Here is a 24,377-nt window from a genome sequence, read left to right as displayed (position 1 = left end):
GTACCTTGCTTGTTTCAAGTGGATAACTTTGAAAGATATTGGATGGACTACGGATGCCGAATGTACTAGAAAAAGAATCACAAGGGTGCCCGGGTGGCTCAGGCAGTTAAGCATCTGACACTTGATTTCAGTTCAGGTCTTGATCTCATGGTTCGTGAGATGGAGCCCCATGTTGGACTCTGCACTGACAGCACAGAGCCTGCTTGGGATTCTCTGTCTCCCTCTCTTTCTCTGTCCCTCCCACACCCATGCACAGGCTCTCTCTCTCAAAATAAATAAATAAACATTAAAAAAGAAAAAAAAAGAATCACAGAATCATGGAAACTGGAGGCAGCTGGAAGGGACAGGCTGGTCCATATCCTTGTTCTTTCCCTCAGAAAAGATAGAGCCACACAATGACTATATTTTTAAGTCAAGAGTAACTTCAATTCTATTGAATTCTGAAAATTAAAAGATCTGTTCTGTATAGTACCATATGGATTTCTTCCCCCCACCCCACACCCCCCACCCGGCTTGTTTTTGTCAAGAACAGAGGTGGATTTATGATGAAACTAATGAAGCTTAAACTTTGAGACTTTCCCAAAACCATGGGAAAGGTTTTGTAAAGGCCATGTCTTTACAGTCATGTTTTTGTAACATGACTCTAACTGCTCTGTTTCAACTAAAACTAGACCACTCTCTCTTTCCACTCTGCCAGCATCTCCATCATACTGTTCCTTGTAACAAGTGGCTGCAGATTAGGGTTCCAGCTAAAATAGTAATACATATTTACATGATTTGCTGACATAGGTGTGTATTTATTGATAGTTGTACCATTATAGGAATGGCTTCTAGAAAAATCCCATTTCAACTCAACCAACTTACTCAGAGCTGTGGCACGCAGTTATACAGGTTCCAGAGGTTGTATTATGAGTTGAGGGTATCTCATGGCACCTGGCACAAGAAATATATAGGTAGGTGGATCAGTGGGTTAAATGTCTGACTTTGGCTCAGGTCAATATCTTGTTGTTCACGGGCTCAAGCACCATATTGGTTCTGTGCTGACAGCTTGGAGCCTGGAGACTGCTTCAGACTCTGATTCTCCCTCTCTCTCTGCCCCTTCCCTGTCCTCTCTCTCTCTTTCTCTCTCTGTCTCTCTCAAAAATAAATAAACATTAAAAGAAATATGTAGGTAGTGGAGCAGAAACAAGGCTTAATATGTCTAGTACTATAAACTAGTCTATATAAAGAAAAATCTTCATAGCTTACAGCTCATACAAGAAATATCACACATATTTTCTCAAATTTGATGTCCTTGTCAAGAACAGAGGTGGATTTATGATGAAAAATTTGATCCTAAAATTTGATGACCTTGCCAATAAAAGGTTGTAAAGTTGAGAAAAACTTTGCCAAACTATCAAAAATAAAAAATAAATAAATTTTGATTAACCATGCCAGATGAAAGACTACATTATTTTTTTATACTATCTATAAAAAGATATATAATAAAATTACTGTCATAAAAAGAAATGATCCAAGATTTTACTGTCAAAAATGTAAGGAAAAGTATGAAAGAGTATCTGGCAGTTAATTAATACAAATATTTAATTTTTCTAGATTTTGTCATCATTATAGTTGCACATTTTATTAGATTTACAAGTTGTTGTAATTTATCTTCTCATTCTAAATATTTATTTTTGTTCCTAATTGGTGTTTGTGATTGTGTGTTCTTTTACACTGAAAGGGCCTCCAAACAGTAGGAGCCTCCGTATGTGTAGAGATTGAGAGCCGTGAAAAATTCTGGGTGTGATTAAGAGCCTCCAAATGGCCCCCGAACGGTCCCAGGCCCTTGGTATTTGTGTTCCTATGGAATTTCTTTCTCTTGAATGTGGCCTGGACTTGGTGACTAACTTTTAACAACCAGGATAGGACAAGAGTGATGGGATACCACTTCAGAAAGTATACGTTAAGAAGAAAAATGGATTACACTTTTCTGTGGGGTGTTTCTACCTCTTGGGAGGAAGCAGCTGACATGTGACCAGCCCTGTGGAGAGATGCACGATGGCCAAGAGCTGATGTCTCTGGCCAATAGACAGATTGGACGTGAGGCCTGCCAACAGCCATGTGGTATGCTTGGAATAGAATTCCTCTCCCTCTGGGAACCTGGAGGTGCCTCCTGACTAACACCTTTGTCATCCAGACCTTGTGAAAGACTTTAGCCACAGGCATCCAGCTGAGCCACACCCAGATTCCTGATGCCCAGAAATGGTGAGATAATAAAATGTTGTTTGGAGTAGCTAAGTTTTCAAGCAATTTGTTATGTACTAACAGATAGATGATTAATATATTGGGGAAAGATACAGATAATGTAATCAGTTTGTTAAATCCTTCTCAGATAGCATGGAAGGGATATTGTCTTGTTTGATGAAATATCCTTTCCTAATACTGCTGGGAATCCTTTTCCTTGTTTCTCTTTATGTTACGATACAGGGTTCATGAATCAGCATAGTACTCACATTTGCCCCTAGTGGTTGATGAACAGTTCATAATGTTAAAGAATTTGCGTTATTCTTAAGTCTATAAGTATGTGGGTTTAGGTGAAACATATATGAAATGTGATAAACTTGTTTTCACTAAAAACTAGACATATACTGAATGTTAGAATTAGGAATTTTTTACTTTTAAAAAAAACATTTAAAAATATTTTGTTCTGTACTTAATGACATTTTTTAGTTTTTTTTTTATTATTTTATTTATTTATTTATTTACTTATTTATTTAGAGAGACTGAGAGAGAGAGAGAGAGAGAGAGAGAGCTGGGGAGGGGCAGAGAGAGAAGGAAACAGAGGTTCTGACGCAGGATCTGTGCTGTCAGCAGGGCTGGATGCAGAGCTGGATGCAGGGCTCAGACTCATTCATGACCTGAGCCGAAGTCGGACAATTAACCGACTGAGCCACCCAGGCACCCCAATGTTTTCGATGACATTTTTAAAAGTTATTTAAATAAATTTCATTGTAAAATCAATATTCATGAATTGTAATTCTATTTTGCTTGTTAAATTAGTATATACTTTTAATAAAATCTGTTTAAAATCATATGTATAATAATTTCATTTTTGAAGGTTTTACATTTATTTTACTTTAATTTTTTGATGAAATAATATTGCAATTTGTTTATTTGGAATACAATTACTTTTTTTTTGATCCTGTAGATGATTAAAACAAAATTATATCAAAATGTGATTATTTACATAAAGATTTTGCTGAAATGAAGAAAAATATAATAAATTTCATGGAATAAACATATCAAATGTTATGAATTGCATATAACTCTATTTTATCATTTACTTAAACATGGCTGGCCATGGGGAGCCTGGGTGGCTCAGTCGGTTGGGCGTCCGACTTCGGCTCAGGTCATGATCTCGCGGTCCATGAGTTCGAGCCCCGCGTCGGGCTCTGGGCTGACAGCTCAGAGCCTGGAGCCTGTTTCGGATTCTGTGTCTCCCTCTCTCTCTGACCCTCCCCTGCTCATGCTCTGTCTCTCTCGGTCTCAAAAATAAATAAATGTTAAAAAAAAAAAATTAAAAAAAAAAAAACATGGCTGGCCCATCAATACAACACACAAAAACACACATTGATAGTTAAATTCAGAAATGTTTGAAACTAGGGGCGCCTGTGTAGCTCAGTGGGTTAAGCGTGTGACTTCGGCTCAGGCCATGATCTCGCGGTTTGTGAGTCCGAGCCCTGCGTGGGGCTCTGTGCTGACAGCTCAGAGCCTAGAGCCTGTTTCACATTCTGTGTCTCCCTCTTTCTCTGCCCCTCGCCTGCTCATGCTCTGTCTCTCTCTGTCTCTTAATAATAAATAAACGTTAAAAAAAAAATAAATGTTTGAAACTCAATCTGTCAAAAAAAGCCATAACTTTATGTATAATTTTCAAGTTTGTCATTATGATACACATTTCAGAGTAAGAGGATGGAATATATTTTACTTAACAGTTTGTTACCGTTATTGGTAATTTTAGAATGCTTAAGTATATAGCATGTGGACACCATTGGTATTCCTGCTCCGGGTCCTACAAGTATGAGGAATAGATGTGCGCTTTCTGACAACTCTCTATAAAATTTCAATATCATCCATAGTCTCCATATATACTTCTTGCCCTTTCTAGTTTTACTTTTCTTTAAAGCCCTTATCAGTATTTTACATGCTATACATTTTGCTTTTTATTTATTGTTGCCTTTTTTTTCTTTACTAGAATCTAAGTAAGCTTAATAAGAGGAAGAATTTTTGTTATTCTTTTCACTGCTATATTCTCAGCACATAAAACAATGTCTAGAGCATAGTTAGTGGTCATGTATTAATTGATTCTTCAATCACAAAAATATATATTGAATATCCCTTATGCTCCCGCCACTGTTGAATTCTATTATTTGGTACCTGGAAAGTAAAGATAAAAAAGGACATAAGAAAGTCTACTGTTTTTAATTAGAGAAATGAAAGAATGAAGTTATCTCATCCCAAGGTTACATAGTTTTCTTGAATGGCAGTAGAGTATAAACCACCAACTACTCCCATTTCCCACTAGGGGATTCTGTTCAACCACTGGTTTCAACGTTTCAATTTAAAAATCATAACATTATTTCTTTGTCACTTGTTTGTTGTTGTTGTTGTTGTTTGCTTTGTTTTGGTCGCCTGTTTAAGAATACAAGAAGTGATTCATAAATTCTTTAATCCCTCCTGGCAGCAAGGTTGTTTCTGGGTCCACATAGTTAATTGGTTGCCTCATTCCAGAGTAAAGATGGATGTGAATCAGCCTTAAATGGTAAGTCCCACTGTTTTAAACTACAAGGCTTTTATGTGACTAAATTCTTTTTCCCCTACGAAGGGAATTCACACACACACACTGCAGACATCAAAGGCTATTTGCAATTAAGCGAGATCTTATTGTGAGGCTACTCATGTACTTTTTGTCACACAAAATAAAAAACTGAGCTTGGTTCTGAAGCTCCATACAGTTTTGTCATCATCTCCCGTCTTAATAGTAGCACAAGCAGTGTTACTTTTATTTGTTTGTTTATTTATTTATTTAAAGTATATTTATTTTGTTTGAGAGAGAGAGAGAGAGAGCAAGTGAGAAAGCACAAGCGATGGAGGGGCAGAGACAGGAGACAGAATCTGAAGTGGGCTCCAGGCTCTGAGCTGTCAGCATAGAGTCCAATGTGGGATTTGAACCCAAGAACCATGAGATTATGACCTGAGCTGAAGTCTGACGCTTAACCAACTGAGCCACCCACGTGCCCCAACAAGTACTGTTACTTTTGAAAATGCAAGTTCCTCAAAAAGTTAAAAACAGAACTACTCTATGATCTAGAAAAGACACAGATTTGAAGGGGTACATGCACCCTGATGTTTATAGCAGCATTATCAACAATAGCCAAACTATGGAGAGAGCCCACGTGTCCACCGACTGATGAATGGATAAAGAAGATGTGGTATCTATACACAATGGAATATTGCTCAGCCATCAAAAAGAATGAGATCTTGCCATTTGCAAGGATGTAGGTGGAGCTACAGTGTATTATGCTGAGAAAAATATGCCAGTCAGAGAAAGACAAACTCCATGTGATATCTCTCATATGTGGAATTGAAGCAACAAAACAGATGAACATATGGAAGGAGGAGAGAGAGAGAGAGAGAAACAAACCATAAGAGATTCTTAGAGATAGAGAACAAACTGAGGGTTGATGGAGGAAGGTGGGTGGGGGATGGGGTAGATGGGGGATGGGTATTAGGAGGGCACTTGTTATGATGAGCATGGGTGTTATCTGTAAGTGATGAATCACTGTATTCTACCCCTGGAACCAACATTGCATTCTATGCTATCTAACTAGAATTTAATATTTTTTCTCAACGATGTTATTTATTTTGGAGAGACAGAGATAGATAGAGCATGAGTGGGGGAGGGGCAGAGAAAAGGAGACACAGAATCTGAGGCAGGCTCCAGGCTCTGAGCTATCAGCACAGAGTCTGATGCGGGGCTCGAACTCATGGACCCGAGATCATGACCTGAACCAAAGTGGGACACTTAACTGACTGAGCCACCCAGGTGTCCCAACTAAGCACAATTTGAATAAAAAATTGAAAACAACAGCAACAACAAACAGACTTAGGATCCTGAGTTTTATTTCCTGCTCTGCCACTATTAGCTGTGTGACCTTGGGAAAGTTACTAGAGGTTATGTATGCAAAATGACTGACTCCATAATTGGTAGAGAACTTTTAAGAGCTTTCAAAATTGAAATATATATTTGTAAATTAATCTATTTATACTTTTACTGACTATGCCATATATTTAACATATTTATAATTCAATATACTTATAATTTATATTCAGTATATTTATTTTACATATATATTTCCTAATTTATACAGAGAAAGGAAAGAAGGAAGATATAGGGAAAGCAAAGCCAGCTTAAAAACATGAGAACCGATCGTTTAATCCATATTGATTGATAGTAAATAAAATAGATGAGAGGAAAAAGCCAATCTAATTCTATATTTAATTGTCCATTCAGTTTAGTCAAATATCATTTGACCCCCACGTATGGACACATAGAAGACCATCTGCCACGAGGTCTGTTGAATTCCCTGATTGCCTGTAGCGTCGGGCAACAGCCTCTGCCTAAGGACAGAAATATGTGCAAAGAAGAGATTTGAGAGTCTGATAGTTAATCAAAGGCCCAGATGGATGGGCAAGGGTTTTCAACTTAGACTGCTTATCACAGCAAGAAATGGGAAATAAACAAAATACCTATTAAAAAGAATTGGTTAAATACAACGTAATAATGAGATATATCCATATAGGGTGATCATTAAGGATGATGTGATAGAAATAAATGTGTTTATATGGAAAGATGCTTATGATATATTGGATGAAAAATTAAAGTGAACGTGAGTGTAGCTGATGTGATTCTGTCTTCATAGTAGAAACATTACATGTGAATACAGGCAAATATATTTCCTTTCTCTCTTCTCTCTCTCCACTTCTCCTCTTTGCACATGTGCACACATGCGTGCACACACACATGCACATACACCTACAGAGATACACCAAAATCTTTACAACATTTATCTTTGGATGGTGGGATTATGGATGATTTTATTTTTTTTCTTATGCCTATGCTTATTAGAAAGATTTTAAATAATGAATATTATTATCTGTACACCAATATTTAAGTAATAAACAAATAAGGAAAGCAGTCTTGCTCTGTCCTCAAGCACTGAAGTTTGAGAAATCTTTAGAATTTTCCAGGTCAAGACTTACATGCCTAATAGAGAAGAGCGGATTCATCCTTTCTTGCCAGTAGGGTGTTGACCACTTAAAGATTCTCCTGGCAATCCAGTTACTGGGGAAGTTAAATACTAGCTATATAATAATTATTCCTTTGTTTGACATATTGTTGAATAATCCAAAACACTCGTTCGTGCCTCATTCCTTGATTCAGCCATCCAGTAAATATTAAATACCAAGCATGTATTTTAATATCATTTTAATTATTATTTTTATTAACTACATAGTATACATTAATTATATATTATTTGATTATTATATTTGACTCTTATGTATTAAACATCAAGCATTTATTTTTTTTTTTTTTAATTTTTTTTTTCAACGTTTTTTATTTATTTTTGGGACAGACAGAGAGACAGAGCATGAACGGGGGAGGGGCAGGGAGAGAGGGAGACACAGAATCGGAAACAGGCTCCAGGCTCCGAGCCATCAGCCCAGAGCCTGACGCGGGGCTCGAACTCACGGACCGCGAGATCGTGACCTGGCTGAAGTCGGACGCTTAACCGACTGCGCCACCCAGGCGCCCCAACATCAAGCATTTATTAAACACAGGTTTGGTTCAGTGCTAGGCAATAGGGTTATAAGGGGTGGGGAAAAAATAAAAGCTAGGCATTGCCTTTTCTTCCATGAGAAGCTAAGAAGATCATTCCCTATTTTGAAGAAGATTAAACCACAGCACAGAAAATTTAGGTGACCTGCTAAGTTGCTCAGCATTGACTAGATCACAGATCTTTTGAATTTTATGACAGGGCATTTTCTTGTATGCCACGCCAGATAAAACGAACACAACCAAGATAAAACCCAAATAGTCAGTTTTCTCCTACTGTAAACTAGAACAAAATTAGGAAAGTAAGAAAAAGAGAAGTTCGCCATCCTTAGCTAACCACTGTTAACAAGGTGGCATGCCAAAAACTTCTCTATACTTCTATACGGACAGTGTGCTTTTGTAAAACACAACCAATTAATTCAAACATGAATACATTAGCATAAGGTATACAATAAAATGCATACCAATTCACTTTGTTTCCATTAACATAAGGCTAAATCTTTTTCATAGATAACTCACTTAATTTTAAAAACTCAAGGAGTTATTAATAGTTCAGTAAGCAATGACACTCCTCATATATAAGGGGGTTTCATATATAAGCTATGAAATGTATCATTTCACTACTCATATTTTTACAATTAAGATGAAAGATAAATATTGTCCATTAGCAGTACAATATCTTCATCATAACTGGAATCATATTTGGCATCTAGGTGTCTCTCTACACTCTTCACATTGACAAGGTTATGAGATTTTGTAAGAAAGAAGGCATAATAGTTTAAAAAATTAAAACAGACTACCGTCTTCTCTCGTCTTCTTCCTGCCATCTGGTTTCCTCAGTGGTGTTGATGGACAAATGAGTTGGCTTCACGTCAGATAATAAAAGCCAAAGGTAGATGTATGATAATTCAAGAAAAGTGGCAAAAATATAACCCTGACCATATAGGACTATATAACGTGTGACTTGATTTTTAAATGCCATCAATATATAGTATGTTTTTTTTTTATGAGAGTTTTCTTAAAGAAAAGAGATTCACCATGACGTTCTAAGACATAGGGTAATTAGGATGCACACGCACAGGGATGTTAGATTTCAGTGGAAGGTCACTTGAACCTTTAATATTAGGTACAACTGGCTCAACTGGCTCCTGTTCCCTGGGTTAGGGAGGTACAGGTAGAGAGTCCTCACTGCATCGCTGCTTTGGGCTCCAAAGGTGGAATTGATAGTCTCAGGGCTACTGCTGCCTCCCATGTCCTTGGATCTCACATACTCTCTCTGCCGCCTGTCCACATCCACTTGACTTCAAGCTCGATTCATTTTTTTTTAATCTCTAAAAGGAATTCATATGCATCAAACTATTCACAAGCATAACACCAGAGTAGGGATTTGCTTTTCAGCAACAAAAACAGCTTTTCAAGGAATAAGTAGGCATCATTCCTCCTTAGTGGCATTTTGCTGGCCACACCAAGTTGCAGCTTCTCTCCTGTCTTTCCTTCTTGGGTTTCTCAGATTTCTTTCTCAGTCCCTCCCTTCTGCATTGCTCTGGAGTTCAGATTCCATCTGTGATCACACAGAGCATCCCCATCCCAGTCCTGCAGACTTGGTATCTGACCAGACCCACATCACACTCTGTCTCCCATTTCACTCAGCCTTATCCAAGTATGTCCCAGATCAAGATAACTTCTCTCCCAAAAGATGTCCACTGTGCAAAAAATTTTTTAAAAAAGGCATTTTTCTTTCTGCACAAAGCTTTCTCTTTTTTTTAAATGTTTATTTTGTGGGAGAGAGCGTGTGAGCTGAAGAGGGACAGAGAGAGACGGCATCCCAAGCAGGCTCTGCACTGTGAGCGCAGAGCCTGACTCAGGGCTCCATCTCACGCAACATGAGATCGTGACCTCAGCTGAAATCAAGAGCCAGAAGCTTAACCAGCTGAGCTGCCCAGGAGCCCCAAGTTTTCTCCTTTTTTTATTCTAAGATGTACAATTCTCATATTTTAGCATTCCTGAAATCCAGATGAGTATGTATATACGGTAATAGTGAACTATTTTGACAATCAAAGACTATGGGTCTGGAGCTAGAAGGTAGCGATAATGACTCAAATAACATTTTTCAAAAAGAAAAGTAAGTTTGCTTTTGCCTCTCTGCCTCAAATGGCCAATGAGCTTTGTAGCAAAGCCAGGCTGGTTTCTCTGTCTCGGGAGGATAGTTACTTCTTATTTCAGGGGGTAATTAATGGTAGTCTTATCAACTGCTGGATCTTCAGTTCTGACAGGTCTTATGTGGCCACACATAAGACGGGTCTTATCTGTACCTACGTGCTCGACCACTGTGGCTTGGTGAGAATATGGGACCGTGTGGACTACGGTTCAGAATTCCAGCTGCCCGATAACACGGGTCCGACACACCTTAATGTGGCCATTTCAGAGAGAAAAGGGAATGAACTTCAGGACAGTGAAGCTTCTATTAAACAATCAGAAATTAATAGTGCAGAAACTCACTTTTAAAATGTCAAAATAGAATGTGCAATCCTTTTGGAGGTCATGGAGAGGACGTGACTTCTGTGTGACCCGCAGGCCGGATCCGGGCAGTCGGAGACTCCTGACCCCCTCCTCCGTCCTTGGAATGTACATTCCGCCCACTGTTTCCACGGTGGGAGCTGTTTCAAGGATACAGCCTTGAGAGAGCAATGTGGCACTGAGACTATCTGCAGGGGACGCATGACTGAGTGCAGTTAATGCCTCTACATAAACTTTTTAAGATTCTGGAAGTGGGGACAGACATCTGCTCATCTTGCGGCCACTCAAGACAAGCCTCTCATCTAAGTTCCCTGACTTCTCAGACCTGCTGCCTACCAATCTGGAGTGGGGGGCCTTTTTCTCCTACCTCTCCCCGCCCTCTGTGGACAGGGGGCAGTTTGGAAACCAACAGATCCAAACATGCCCAGAGCTGCTGCAAAGAGATTCTGAGCCAGAAGTGGCTCCCAGGCGTTCGTGATACCGACTGTAACACAGAAAACTAGCAGCGACACGGCCATTGCAGGAAGGAGATGGAAAGGCAAGAGATGAATGTTGTAAGAAATGTTTATGAATGGTGAGAAGGAAATTTGCCATATTCTCTGAGCTAAGGCAGACCTGGTGTGGCACCATCGGTGCTCTCGCCACATCCCTCAGACGAGCTGGTTGCTCATATCAAAGTTCATCAGTGTCTGTATCTTTGTGCGCGAGGGCTTATTTTCTCAAAACCACAGAAGACTGTTCTAGCCAGAGGCATAGGTAGCAAGCCAGAAATGTCAGAAAATTAGCAATTTCTAGGACCAGCACTCAACCAATGACTCTCTGTAGTGAACGTAATTCCAAGGTATGTGTTCTCCACTCCCCAATGTTTCTTCATGGAATTAAGCTCCAGATGCCCAAGTGATGGGTGGATGGCTCAATAGCCACTTCTTTCCTCTCTCACTTCCCCAAGTGCCTGCTAGGGCTCCCTGGAACCCCCAGATAACTACTTACACTGAATTCTTGCTTCACGTCCGCTTCTGAGGAACCAAACTATGGCACCCACAATCCGACTTGGAAATTTTGGGTCTCTGTACATATCATTAAGATTCTTTGTTGATGACCTTGGCTACTAAAAGTGATTTGTCATTAGTCTTTGCAATTCCCATGTGCAGTACCAGAGAGTATGTTATGAAGAAGTGAAGTGGAAATTAGCTGATGATGTCATTTTTTGTCACATTATTTGTACTTGGCATTTGGGTTGGCCTATGAACATTGTTGAGAGACTTCAGTGTTTAAACATACTCATTTTTGGTTATTTCAGTGTCTGTGGATTTATAACTTTGGCAAGTGATTTGCGTTTATTTTTAATGGCAGATGTCCATCTGAAAGTTAAAATTTTAAAATGTTGACACATCCACATTGTGTAGAAAATGACCATTAACTTTTAACCAAGGTATGATCTCATATTATTACTTCTCCCTTTTAATGAAAAAAAAAAAAAACCTACATTTTTATTATTTCCTTCAAGAACAAGTTATACATTTGGTTGAGATAACAAATAATATATAGAAATAAAATAATAGTGATTTTTTTTCAACTAAGAAGCTGTTAACTTTACGGTGCTCTTATAATCAACGATGTCTTAAAATTCAGGAAAATCGTGCATACATTGTATTAGCAATATGTGCTCATTATAAGATTTCCTGAAATAAAAACCCAAAAATATAAAGAAAAAAAACCATAATCTCAACACTCAAATATAAACATTTTTATATTTTCTTCAAAAATTAACTTTTTATATATTTTTAATTTTTATTTTTTTTTAAAAAAGTGTATTTATTTTGAGAGAGAGAGAGAGTGCACGTGCACATGTGCAAGTGGGGTAGGGGCAGAGAAAGAGAGGGGGATAGAGAATCCCAAGCAGGTTCTTCAGTGTCAGCATGGAGCCAGAGGCAGGGCTTGATCTCACAAACCGTGAGTCAGACACTGAACCAACTGAGCCACCCAGGTACCCAACATTTTAAAGTATATTTCCAAACATCTCCTGCTCTGTGCTCATGCTCATATATATTGGCATAAACAAGATCACGTAAGACATATTGTTTCATTAAATACAGTTGTTACATGATAATGTTTCATGAATGTTTTTCCACTTATTCAAGATGCCAATATCTTCCTTGACAAGAACAGATGGTATGCAGAGGTTGAATCGATGAATCAGTGTATGATACTGATTGAGAGTACTTCCCGCTCTGAAGTAGAGTTCTTGGCCAATAGCATTTGAAATGTCCATCATTGTATTAATTATTTTCAGTGGCTACCTTTTTGGAGAAGACTATCCAAGCATGTATATGCAAATAGTACCCAAAAATATCCAATTAACGCTCTAATGCATCATTACATTAGGTTACATGCAGGATTGTAGAGAGGGAAAACAACCCTGTCCTGACCTTTGGAGCAAGTAAGACAGGCTCAGGCAAGTCCCCCAAAGTGGAGGACCTAGAACAGGTAGGGAGCACGAAAAACCAAAACCAAAACCAAAACCAAAAGTGGAACCATTCTTCCTCTAACTTACTGTGCAATTCTGGGAAAAATTTTCAAGTTCTCTGTGCATCAGTTTCACCCACTGCAACTGGAGGCCACTGAATCTTCTTTGCGATCATTTTGCTAGCCAAGATTTTATAAATTGATCAGTCTTTGAGTTCTGGCACACTATAGTAGAACTGTATGGTTTCTGTCTGACCAGCTTTCCTTCCCCTGTTAACACAATCCATGCCTTCTTTTGGGGGAACTGCACCTTCCCCATTGCTCACCAGGAAGCTTGTGTGGGGCTGACCCCACCTCTGGCTCCAGGGCTGGGCGAGTCCACCAAGATACCAAATCCCTTTAATGACAATGATTGGTTCAGGGGTTAACATATGACTCAAGTCAGCCAATGAGCAACCTGCTTGGGAGGGTCTCCACCTGGGTTGCAAATCTGGTAGAAGATAAGTCTGGAGTTACTGACTGGTGGTTCTTTACTGCTTGGGGGGAGCTTATAAAGTAAGCAATAGGAAAATACACAGGAAAGCAGATCCTCTCTGTACTTATTTCTGAAAGTTTTTCAACAGAGAGAGGGCTAGGGGCTCCAAGAGCAACAGTGACTCATGAACCACACTGGCAGTTATACAAGGTGGTAAACAGACTTCAGGGAGGCAGGACCCTGGGCAGGAAGTTTCCAGCCTCAGTGATGATTCCCATGTTTCAAAGCTGCCATGGAAGCAGAGATCCACCACAGTGGCTTGGATAATGAGGATGTCAGAGCATTTGGGAACTGGCTCTTAGAAGTCCTACTCCTGCTGTCCAGACACCACAGAAACCTCCTGGATTGTGGTGAGGGCTTGAGAGAGGGGGAAGGCTCTAAAATGTCTGCATTTATATTTCCTATCCATTTCAGTAAAGGCTTGATGTTGGACTTTAATTAGACTTTAAAAACTGTAAAAAAAAAAAAAATACAGAAATGTGACATGTCTTGCACACCTGAATTATTGGGCTGAGAACTCTGCCAGCTGCAGAGCAAGCTCCTTTCTCCTTTCCTTACATAGCTGTGTTGACTCTGTAGTGCCTGACACACTGTCCTGCATGAAGGTGGCATCAGTGCAGGTGTGCGTGTTTAAAGGAAATGAGAAGAGGTTCGTGTTGTGAGGGGCAAACTGCTAAGGGAGTAGAGCGATGGTTGTGACAAAACCAGGGTTTCTGCTTGGTAGGGGGAGAGGTGATGCTTGGCTTGTTTTGTTTTTTTTTTAAATTTTTTTTTTTAATGTTTATTTTTGAGACAGAGAGAGGCACAGAGAGAGAGGGAGAGAGAGGGAGAGAGAGGGAGAGAGAGGGAGAGGGAGACACAGAATCGGAAGCAAGCTCCAGGCTCTGAGCCATCAGCCCAGAGCCCGACGTGGGGCTCGAACTCGCGGACCGCGAGATCGTGACCTGAGCCGAAGTCGGACGCTTAACCGACTGAGCCACCCAGGCGCCCCTTGGCTTGTTTCTTAAAGCATTTGTGGGACTCAGCTCAGGCAAGCACGGAGGAAAAAGACATTGCATGAGAAGAGTCACAACACTGACATGTCACAACACTCCGGAGAATGGAAAAGACCCCATAAGCCAGTGTAAGTAGAGCTTAGAAAGGAATGGTGGGACATGGGTTGATTTTAAAGGGTCTTGAAAGTTGGGCTAGATTCTGAACTTTACTCAATAAGTTACTGGAGCCCATGGGAGTTTCATAAGGAGGGAATCACATGAATAATCTTTGGTTTACAGTAACTCTGATCATATGGTCGAGGAAAATGGTTCTTAAAGAGTGATCCCAGACCAGTAGTGTTGGCATCACCTCTAGGAACTTGTCTGAAATGCAAATTCCTGGGCCACACCCAGAGCTACTAAATGAGAAACAGAGCAATCTGGGAGTTAATAAGCTCTTCAGGTGATGATGCACACCCAAGGAGTAGTGTGAAGGGGAACGTGCCTTTCCTATGAGTCACCTGATGAAACTTGAATTTATTGCCTTTAGAGGTTTTAAGCCAAAGGTAATTCGCCCTACCGTATGTTAATAGGTTGCCCACCCCACAAGCAGAGAAAGTAGAATTTATAATTTGTGTAAGGAACATATTAAAATGCGGCATTTCTTTCTCCTTCTTTACTGAATTCCACATGAACTATACAAAACACACACCAACCTCAACTATTTTTCTACAGAAATAAAATAGGAGAAAGCAGCATAGGGCAAACATTTAGCCACAGCCTCCTCTTCTCCCCACATTCTCCTGATTTCTAACTGGCTCACAGGGTTTCACTATAATAGCCCCTGCTCTAGAGGGAGGTGGATACCTTCATGTGAATGTGTCACATTCAGAGAGACATCAACTTTGGATTTCTCCAGGGCTGGTTTCAAAGCTATTTCTCAAAACCTTCTCAAAATGTTCTTGATTTAATGCCCAGGAAATATTGGCAAGGATAAGGGGCACATTCAGGAATGCTGGGACTGCCAGAAGGCAGGCAGGCTTAGCAGAAGACCCTTCTTTGAGTCTTGCCAAGCCTTCAACCTGCTCTTTGGTGCACCGTGCTGCTGCTATAGACCCAGGAGCCCAAAGTTCTCCTATACTGAGGAAGCATCATGTGCTGGTAAGAGTTAACCAAGACTGTGGCCTCTGACCACTGGTTTTCCCACTCACTGGCTCATGCACATTTTGTTTCGTAGATGTCTTGGGAATGCAATCAGAAATCCTGAATTTGGAGGGAACTCTCTAGGCCATGAAAGACTCTTCTTACTTTCTTTCCTGATAGATGCTCCTGTGGTCTCTTGAACATTTCCAGAGAGGAACCCACATTATTCTGAAGAGTATATAGCACCAGAGTATGAACATGTGCACATGCCCACATTCTATGCGTGGTGTTAGATTACCAAAGCAGGAATGCAAGGGAGTTCCCCGAGAACCAGTCTGGAGACACGGGATTGTCTGTCTCACCTTATAAAAGGGATCAGAGGTAGCCTGAGTAGTGGGGGGGGCATTTCCTTAGAGAGGATTGGTGTTGTTATGCTGGGAGTCCCACATTCCTCTGTGACATAAAATGTTAGTTTCGTTGTGGGTAAGGATTCTTGGTTGAGTCAATTATATTATGTGTCTAGATTAGGGTTTCTGCACCCCAGCACTAATGACATTTAGGGCTGGATAATTCTTTGTTGTTTGGGCCTGTGTGTGCATTGTAGGATGTCTTGCAGCATCCCTGGCCTCTACTCTAGATGTCAGTAGCATCCTACCCTCAACTGAGATAATAAAAAATGTCTGGACATTGCCAATGTGCCCTGGAAGACAAAATTGTCCCTGGTTGAGAACCACTGAACCAAACTCTATTGTCTCCAACAATGATTGTGTACATGTATGTGGGGTGTGTGTGTGTGTGTGTGTGTGTGTGTGTGTGTGTGTGTGTGTGGCTACCTGCTTACTGACCAGGAAAATGAGGACACTTATCTTTATTTCACGTGACTGAAAGACTTTGCAAAGCTGTTTGTTGAGTTGGAGTGTCAAAGATCACTTTGCTTTGTCTTCTGCAGCGGCCCCCTTGCCTCAAGCCCCACTCCCATGTGCTATTCTAGACTTAACTCAGACATTCAGAGCCACACTGTCGGAGGTCTGGGGAGCTTTGTGATCTATAGATTATACTGGTGGGAGTGGGGGAAGGAAGGAAACAGACTGTAGGGCCAGGCTTCCTGGTGGCAGGCAATGGTTTTCTCTGAGTGCTGAGTTTCACATGATAGAAGTTTTTAAGAGGCAACATTCTATAAGAACAAAGTTGAAGGTTGGCCTTCCATTCCAGAGCTAGGTATTATAAGTGGGGGCCTGGTGAAGGATTTCATTTTACTTGTTGCTGAATTATTTCTCCTTGAGTTATGGGGACTGTCAAATTCAATGTAAACAGTAAATGTTCTCCACACGTTAGTTCTTGTTAGTTACCCCATTTTCTTAGATCTACTACCCTTATATGTTCTGGGTGGTGGTGCTGTGGGGATAAGGAAGGAAGCAGGAAGGGCTGTGCTGGTGAACAAAGCCATCATCTCTCAACTTTGTACACTCCTTTCTTCCATGGCACTGTGGCTGAGAACTTATTTCTGCTTTGCCAGTGAGTTTCTTGTTAGCTTCTGACAATAGGGTCCTAGAGGGATTCAGAGAGACCTCAAGGCTGGAGGAAGGGCTTTATTCTTCCTGTTTGCTTCTTCTCTGTGTCATCTGGGCAGTGGTTCACCATCAGCAACAGTTGGCTTAAGGAGCAGCAGTTAGTCTCTATTTGTAATTCTTGCCTTTTTCCCTGAACCAATGCTATGGTGGAAACACTCCACCCCTACCAAAGAGATCAGTACCACCTGGCTGCTGCTATCACCTTGGAGACCTGTGCTCTGATTCCACAGGGGACCTCGTCCAAGCTCCGAAGGCCTTGGTGCTGGCGACAGCACCCCCTTTTCAGGGCTCTGAGCCCCAAGCTTCCAATAGCCCAGTTTCCTCCCTTTATCCCCCCCTTGTCTTAGGCATGGCAGCTGCTTCCTATGGTTATTATATCTGTATTACCTCAGTTTCCCTTTTTTGACTTTTTAGTCCTCTGTACACATTTAACCAACTCCTTATATTACATTCTCTTCATTAAAGTAACCAGTATGGTATCTGTTTTGCTGGCTGGACCTCAAAAGAACTAAGAGACTAGGGGTTTGTCTACATCATCTCTCTGATGAGACCTGCACAGTGACTGCAGTTCTGCCTCAAGCCATTCAGTGATTCTGAGTGTATCCAACAAGACCAGCAGGAGAGACAGCAGAGGACTTTGGAGATAGGCTGACCATGGCAGGAAGGAGCAGGGGGATGCCTTGGGGACAAGGAGATAAGCTGGGACACCCAGGAGAAACCCCCCCCTTCTATCCCAAACCTATGCGAGATTAGGCTAACTTCTTTGTTCTTCACAACAAACTAGAATCTAATCAGGTAGATTTTCACATGTAATAAGGAAAGAGAGTAGCTCGTGAAACTTTTGTTCAGTATCACATACATGCATGTGTGTGTGTGGACTGGCATGTAATTTAAAATGATTTTCTTTTATTGATTGTGTGTCTGGAAAAAAATGAAAGAGCAGAGGGAGGTTGACATTTAGGATTCAGGGAAAGTCACATGAGACTTCTGTGCAAATGACTGTACCATTATTCATTCAGACTTAAAGGCTCTCTATACACTGAAAGGACTCTCGGTAGATCGTCCCAGGGCTCCCCTAACCTGGGAAATGGAGGGCCCAGGAAGGCCTGAGGATACATGGCCAGTCTGTGGTCCTTGGACCCTGCCTCCATTTCTTGAAGCTTCTGTACCAACCCTGGCTTTCCTCGTCTCTTGCCACGCTTGCTCTATTTTGGGGCCATCAGGCCATCCCACCCCTGTCCGCTAAAATGAGTGCAGAGTCGGAACTTACCATAGTAACTGAAGCAAAATCATGTCTATAAAAACTTAGAGACATATCCTTTGAAATACTTTAGGCCCTGTGATAAGTACTGTTAGACTTCACCCAGTCTGGTGTTTTCTAGACTTTAGGGATGAGTGTTCTCTTTCTAAAACTTGTTCTATTCCTAATAGCTACACACACATATACACACCTTTTTGAACAATCCCAGGGGACAGGTATCTGAGGTTAGGATGCAGGTGACCTCTCAGACACCAGCACCAGCGGGTGGCACCCTGTCACCTCAGGAGTCTGGGTCTTGTCTAAAATGTCTATTCACAAACTGGCCATGTTTGGGCAGGAAACTGAAAGGGAGGTCTCTGAATAAAAGGGCCTAGACCACCCTAAAAATTGAGAATGGGCCTTTCTTCTAGAGTTTATTTTATTTTTTTAATGCTATTTATTCGAGAGAGAGAGAGAGAGAGAGAGTACATGCAAGTGGGGGAGGGGCAGAGAGAGGGAGGCACAGATTCAGAAGCAGGCTCCAGGCTCTGAGCTGTCAGCACAGAGTTTGATGCGGGGCTTGAACTCATGAACCACGAGATCATGACCTGACCTGAAGTCGGATGCTTAACCGAATGAGCCACCCAGGCGCCCCTAGAGTTTTTTTTAAAGGAATGCTATTACAAAAAGACTAGTGGCAAACTTACCTGTCTCTGAGGATCCACGTTCCTGTTGTTGTAGGATGTTTTTATCGAGACGCTCCTGCTCAGGCCACTGCCCTAACTTAGCAGCACCTGGCCCTGTGATTATACTGTGTGTTCCTTGGAGAGCTTCAGAACTTCCTTAGCACTCCATCACTCATGCTTCATTGTGGGGCTGAGCTGCACTGTGTTGCTGAGCTTGTAGAAGCTCTTTCATGCTAGGGCTAAGAAAGGAAATAGTTGCCTTAAGTGTAATTAATGAAGGGCTCAGGAGATTCCACTCACAAAAGAACACAGTGGGGAAAGATACTGTTTGGCCGTGATTTCACTTTGTTCTTCTAGACTCCCTAAATCTTCGGCCACTTTTAAAATTCCAATTCTGTGTTGAAACTTGGGTTAGATACATAGAGATTGCCTGATCTCACATTACAGGCAAGGAGAGAAGAAGGAAGGCGTTTAAATGACTTATCTGAGCTCATTTAAGTGGTTATCAGCAAAGCTATTGGACATAGCATTGATTTCCAATAGATAATTTGTCTTAGGAACATCAAATATAATCCATGGGTAAGCAGCACGCTGTATGGCAGGAGGACTGCAATTTCACAAGCACTGACTTGGCATTGAACACTTAATTTAAAAGTCTGCATCAACTGGAAAGCCCCTAATGGAATATCTGGCTCAGGCTTCAAATGGCTTTACCCCCACAATGCACTGCACTGATGAATAGGGACGTTGTTACCCAAACAGTTACAGACACACAGCATTGTTTCCTTGCTTAGGTGGCAAATGAGCAGTTGTGGATACAGTTGTATTTGCATAAAAATGGTAATTTCAACAAGTGAAGATCACCTTAGGCCCATATAATATCTTAATAAATGGCGTGATCCCTCCACCCCGTTGGTATTCAACATACATGATTTCAAATGCCACGTGTGTTAATGCATTGTTCACTTGGAGAAATGGGATGCTACACTTGGAAGTAGAGTGTTCCTCAAACTTTATGTGAGCTGGAGACCTTGTTAAAAATGCGGGTTTGGGGGCGCCTGGGTGGCTCAGTCGGTTAAGCGTCAGACTTCGGCTCAGGTCATATCTCATGGTTTGTGGGTTTGAGCCCTGAGTCAAGGCTCTGTGCCGAAAGCTTGGAGCTTGGAGTCTGCTTCTGATTCTGTGTCTCCCTCTCTCTCTGCCCCTCCCCTGCTCTCTCTCTCTCTCTCTCTCTCAAAAATAAATAAACATAGAAAAAAAATTCTTTTGAAAAAAATGTGGGTTTGGATCCAGTAGGTCCGAGTAGGACATGAGATTCTTTGTAACAAGTATCCAGCTGAGGGGGACAGTGCTGCTCTGTGGCCCACACCGTGAGTAACAAAGATGTCGAAGGCTCATCTACGAAGGTGAGTAGTGGAAAGATTATAGGGCCTAGAGACAAAACTGTAGGTCCCTTGTTTCTACCACTCACTAGATGAATAATTTTACAAAACCTTGATCCAGTTGAGCAGTAGTTTTCCAATGAACCAAACGAGATCCTACTGATGCTACTTGTTCCAAACAACTGGGAAAATCCATGGGCAAGTGGTTTTGAAAAGCCAGGCTGTGTAAATAGTTGCTGGCTGTGGATACCATCCGACCATGCACTCCCATCTGAACTCGTAAGGGAAAATATGGTTGGTAGAGAAAAGTTCCTCAGTAAAATTCAGAGACTGGGTTTCTCTCCATGTGCACTTTGTAATAGCTTGGTGGAGACGGCGTCCTGTGGGAAGCGGCTAGTGTGCCGACAAGTACAAGAACACCTTTAACTATCATGCGTTGCGTTTGGTCTTGTTGAGATTTAATTCAACTGGTGACATTCGTAGGCTGCACTATAAAAACAGCCTGGCAGTCAGTAATGGCCACGCACACTGTTTACTTTATTATGGACTCAGGACTCTGATGGGCTTTCCAGACGATGGTGGGTCTTGAAAAGCTGCCACTGTGGGCTGTGCAAACACACAGTGTGCCCAGGTGAACCTCTGTTTGGTTAATAGGAATCTCGCAGCTGAGCAAACCCAAGGGCTCTGTTTGTAAGGTCTTCCTTCCCTTCCATGGCAAACCAAGCGGGAAAGCGAATTCCTTTGGGCTACCCCAAAAGATGCCTCTCTCAGGTAAATAGCAGATTTGTGAAAAACTGTGTCCACTCCTGACCTATTTACATCACAGATGGCTTTCCTGGTGCATCGTCAGCTGCCCATGTATGATAATGTAAAGGATAGATTAATCTGTTAGATAGTGGTCTCATTTCGACCCCGTCTCCTTCCCCATCCACCTCCTAACCCTGACTAAACACTGGGATATCATCTAAATAGAGACAATAAGACCACATCAGTTTACAGTCCGTCCCATTTAAATGGAGTGGGAATGATTTCATAGTAATACCTTTCAACAGCCGATATAACTAATGGAAATGAGGCCATACTTTATTCTGAGTGTCCAGGTAACAAGTTTTTACTCACAAGAAAGTATCTCGGTGATGCAAGCTCATATTGAGTGTTTATTCTACGGAACCACCTTAAGACTAAAAGCAATAATAACAATCTCCTTAAATTAATAAAGAGAGATTACCTCTACCTCTAGCAAGTGCTTTACAAATATTTTCTCTTATAGGCTTATCAGGGAAGAGTGTATCCACAGAGTTTTTCAAACCCTAGCTCCTCCTCATTCTAGTTTGTGATCTTGGGTAATTAGCTTACTGTACTTCAGCCTCTTCATCTGTGAAATGGGGGTAACAGTAGCTCATAGAGTCATTATGAGGCTTAAATAAGATATTGTACATGGATGGTACTTAGCACAGGACTTGGTACGTAGTGAAGTTCAAAAATGCTAATAATTCTTACTGTAATTGTCTCCATGCTAGCCTGCTGACATCACAATATTACCTATAGCTTAGCAGTACATCTTTTCTGGGTCCAGGAGTCTATAGAAGCAATTTTTAGTGTCTTATAGGTGTCTGGATTCTGTCAATATTGGTGCTTAAAATCTTGAAAGCTACCATTAATTGGGCAACATGGCACCCGTTTATGAATTACCGGTATGAATTATCAGGGCAACCCTAAAATGTATTCTCTTCATACGCAGATGAGGAAACCAAGGTTTAGAGAAATACTCGGTTAGTTATAGAATTGGGAGTTGAACCTCTGGATGTCTAACCTTTGTGCCCCATAGTCTGACGTGCTAATTATAACTAGCATGTGTACTAACGCCCAGGTGTCTCGTACCTGCTTAGACTCACTCATACCCAACAACTATACAGTGCTGGAGTATTTGGGGACTTTTTAAGGGAGGGACATTTTTCCTCTAAAAAACAGTAGAATTTGGAAAAAAATTTAAAAAAATTAAAAAAAACAGTAGAATTTAGATTGGTTACAACACCTGCCTATATGCAAAGAATCCCTTCTTTCTCAAGGGGATGTTTCTAATAGTCTGTCAGATATGCCTTGAATTGTAAGAAGAAAAGATTCACAAGCTGGTTTCATTTTGTCAGGGAAAATGTCTCTGTCTTCTTCAAACATTTACCTGTGAGTCTTACCTTCATCTGTCAGGGCAAGTACCCATAGTGTGATCTCAGAAGGCTCCCATGGCCCTCAGATCAGATCACCTCAACCTGCTCATCAATGCCCAAGTTCCTTCAAGTGGCGCAAACCCATTCTGTCATCATAAATTATGTTAACCCATGGAAAAGCAGCAAAATAGCATGTCATAGAGGCAGCATTTGTGAGATCAAACAAATCAGGCTTTTGAGTTCAGTAGACTTGAGTGTGCAATCTGGATAAGCATGGACAAATTTCTCTTACCTTCCCTAAGACTCTTTAAAATAAGTCTAATAATAATTATCTCACGTTAACCATTGCAAAGGTTGAATGAAATAACATTTCTAAAGCCCTTAACTCAGCACTTGGAGTATACTAAATGTGATAACAGTAGCTATTATTATTTCTAGTTACTTTCCAGAGAGTAATTTGGAATGAAACAGAAGGACCCTAGATACCTGTGAATGTGTGGCATGCTTTTGGGTGGAAGAGATAGGAAGTGGACAGAAGGATCACAATAGGGAGAGGTAGGCTTCTGAAAATAGTTCACCTTCCTCCTAGGACTGCTCAGGTGTGCCTTGCTCTGTACGGTCCTCAAATTTGATTGAGGACATTCTTGGAGTGTGCAGACCTGATCCCCCTTAAGCCACATCTCTAAAAAATCCAGGAACATCAACCTGTTTAATGAACGGAAAGTTCATCTTGCTCAGCAGCTTCTGAATTGACATTTTTCAGAAGCATCGGAAATAAGAAAACTTATTTTTCACCTAGATGATTTTAAAAGTAAATAGAATAAATGGGCCCTAGAAAGATGGTAGGAATAAGCAAGAATTTCTTATAACTTGAAAGAGTGACTGTGTGCTTTTCTTCCCAGACTACTTAGTAAATGCCCACTAGATGAGCGATTAAACTGGCGGGTGACTCAAGGTTTTACTTAATAGTCAATGATGTAGGGTGCTGAATTTTGGGTTGTTTTCAGGCTTACTTTAGAGTTCCTTTCCCAGAATATATTTTTTCAAAACATGGTTAAAAAGCAAGTACTCCCTGAAGAACAACACTCTAGATCATTCTTGGTTATTGACTTGGTTTTTTTGGGGGGGTGGGTGGGGGGATATCTGCTAATATCATGTTGGGGCTCAGAAGAAGGTAATTTCTGTTTGGAAGATAGGAAGAGACCAAGTCAGAGAACATGTCGCCCTAATTACAAGTGTTAGTGGTGGGTACTGACAGGGGCAAGAGAAAAGAGAAGTGCGCAACAAACACTATGTTAAGGAAGACGCTAAGTTTACTTCTTAAAGACTCCATAAGAATCACCTAGAAGGCTTGTTAAAATGCAATTCCTAGGCACTATACTCTGAGAATTTGATTCAGTAGGTCAGGATGGTGGCCAAGAATTTGTACTATTAAAATGCTCCCTGGTGATGCTGATGCTATTTGAGGTCAAATCAAGTGTCACTGATAAAGATGTTGGGCAGGTGTGTGTGGGAGGGAGTCTAGGTGGTAACCATGACTCGATCTCACCAATGGGAGGGGTGTATTTCATTGCTTAGTTTTATTGAGACCATATTTTGAAAATGACAAAGTCAGAAAACAAAGGAACCTATGTCCCTGAATCACCATGGGGAAGGCAGCCTGCTGAACCCCACTGGATGTGATATGAGTAAAGGATACCACATGGTGTATTAAGGCGCTAACAAGTGGGGATCACTTGTTAGAGTGGTTAGCCTTTCTAGCCTGGAAAAATGCTATTACAGCTAGAAAGTATTTAGATAAAAATTAATCTAATAGGAAAAT

General features: G+C 41.0%; 1 long non-coding RNA gene across 1 annotated transcript; it reads right to left on the bottom strand.

The window, feature by feature from the left end:
• Window positions 1–864: 864 nt before the first annotated feature.
• Window positions 865–22,667, bottom strand: LOC122230522. The gene is made up of 3 exons (XR_006207510.1): window positions 22,583–22,667; window positions 19,030–19,247; window positions 865–933 (listed from the first exon to the last, which is right to left on the bottom strand). It is a non-coding gene; the product is annotated as an uncharacterized LOC122230522 (long non-coding RNA).
• Window positions 22,668–24,377: the final 1,710 nt, after the last annotated feature.

Source organism: Panthera tigris, chromosome C2 (assembly GCF_018350195.1).
Source record: "Panthera tigris isolate Pti1 chromosome C2, P.tigris_Pti1_mat1.1, whole genome shotgun sequence".
Lineage (NCBI taxonomy): Eukaryota > Metazoa > Chordata > Mammalia > Carnivora > Felidae > Panthera > Panthera tigris.
Note: the sequence above shows the minus strand (reverse complement) of the source record. Positions and strands in the feature narration are given on the sequence as shown.